Here is a 2566-nt window from a genome sequence, read left to right on the forward strand (position 1 = left end):
ACAAGTCGAGTTTTGTCTCACACCTTGAAACATCTTTTTCCCTCTATAGAAAAATTCTATCCACTGCTCCCAAGATACATTTATATCATTTGATTTGGCACAAACTTTGACACTCTTCAAATAGTTATAAATTTGAGTGTGGAACCTTAAAAGCTCTGCAGTAGTAGAATGATATGGAGTGCCACCAACCAATTTTTTGTTAAGAGGTATGAACTCTTCATAAGGAATTCCTAAAATAGGTAACCCTCCAATAACCTTCAAATCATACAGAGATATTCTCATCTCACCGCTGCTATGATGAAATGTGTTAGACAGAGGACCCCAGAGTTCAGAAAAAGCTCGCCATACAGATCTCTCATAGTTGAATGGATATCTCGATATATAAACAGCTCCATAAATTCCAGCATGATTCAAAGTATCTCGATTTCTGCGTAAAATAAGGTCTGTCCATTCAATAAGATATGTCGCAAATACAGCATGTCCATGAAAGAAAAAATTGTTATTGGCCTTTTTCTCTGCTAAAACACGATGAAGGCTTGGATAAAAGTCCACAGTGACTTGGTAATCCATATCAGCATCCTGTTTATTGTCAATATCCCCAAGAACTTTAGCTTGGAAATTGGGACCAAAGCCTCGAGTGTGCTGGACAACATTATCATCAAGCGAAGAATTATATTGTAAGTCACCCGAGATTACATCCTCAATCTTACACAAAGAAACAGGATCTTGATGATCATTGGATGCTTTTACTTCATTCAATGAAATGGAGCGTCGATAAGATGGTCCAATCTCTATTTCTCTTCCTAAATTGTTCGGAGCTCGTTGAGAGCCAAGTCCCCTAAAATTAGACATACTGCACAAAAAAAGTAGGTCAGACAAAATAAAATACAAAATTCTCAAGCAAGATGTGTGTACATAAATGACACGCACTTGCTTGAGGGGGCATCTGTTGAACGATCAAAAAAAAAGAAGAGGAATAAATAAATTTATTATTATTTCATTATTGGTTTTTAAAATAATAATAATAAAAATATCAGTCAAATAGAGAGAAAATAAGATCTCAACTCCCCACTCCTCTATTTTTACTCATCCTTTACGTTACAGGATAAAATAAATAATAATTTTATTGGAAAAAATAGGGTCTATATATAGGAGAAGTTGAAAACAGAAAAATGATCGATACTTTGAAAAAAATCTGAGAAGGAGAGAAAAGAAACACAGAAAAAAAAAAAACTACGATACTTTTCTACCAACAATCAAAAAGCTTCAAGGGTAAGTGATCAGGGAACACTCTCATTCCTCTTTCTTTTTTTCTTTTGATGTTTATCTTGCTCCTCTCTTGTTCTTTTTTTATTTCTTTCTTCATTTATGGAATGCCCTCATTCCATAAATGAAATTGGATGCCCTCATCCATGGAATGCCCTAATTCCACAAAAAAATTGGATGCCCTCATCCATGGAATGCCCTCATTCCTCCAAAAAATTGGATGCTCTCATCCATGGAATACTCTTATTCCACTAAATTTAAATTGGATGCTCTCATCCATGGAATACTCTTATTCCACTAAATTTAAATTTATGGAATGCTCTCATTCCATTAAATTTATGGATGCCCTCATCTATGGAATGCCCTCATTCCACAAATAAATTTACTGTCAAAACTATTTGCAGTCAAATATGAATTTTGATTAAACAACAGTAAATTAATCTCATTCACACCTTATTTATATTTATGCTCCAGACGACTTGTATATATATATATACAGGAATAAATTTCTGTGCACCGAATCGTTGGACGTAAAGAAAATAAAGCAGTTTAAAATCACCTACGAAAGAAAGTATGAGTCAGTAGTGGTTTAAAAGGGTTGCAACAGAAAGTGATCCCAAGAGATAGATTATTCATTTGAAAACACAAATCGTATACAATATATATACACATGTCGAATTTTAATATATATTGGCATGAATTTAATAATGGTACTGTTATAGTACCTAAAAAGAAAGTAAGAAAATTATTATATATATATTCGTATAAGGTGTGATTTCATATGTGGGCCTTGATATATGTATATACGCATGTATGTATATATATAATATATGTCCACCACGAAGTGAAAAGAAGAAAAGAAAAATATGATGTGCCTCTGTTTGAACAATGAACACCTATTACATATGTATCAAATATATACATATAATATATATAATGAGGACATTAAACTGTGTGAGAAAATAGGTGGCTTAACACTTTAAAATTGTAATTCAAGTCCAAAAGTCCAAGAAAATCCCACTCGTAGACTGCAGGGAAAAGTGAAATCAATCTTCTTATCAGAAAGTAAAAAAAAAACATATGTTAACAGATAAATATCATTATATATACATACATATAGTATATGTATTGGTGTAATCGCATCAAACAAAATCTCTACCGTGAGCACATGTGTGAATTAACTGTTAGCATAATTTTTTTTTTATATAATGGTTCACATTATAAACTAATGAAGGCCAATTTATATACCTCTCAAATTAGTCCTATTTCATAAAGTATAAGGACTTAAGTTCAGAGATAT

The sequence above is a fragment of the Cannabis sativa genome, chromosome 9 (genome assembly GCF_029168945.1).
Source record: "Cannabis sativa cultivar Pink pepper isolate KNU-18-1 chromosome 9, ASM2916894v1, whole genome shotgun sequence".
NCBI classification, from domain to species: domain Eukaryota; kingdom Viridiplantae; phylum Streptophyta; class Magnoliopsida; order Rosales; family Cannabaceae; genus Cannabis; species Cannabis sativa.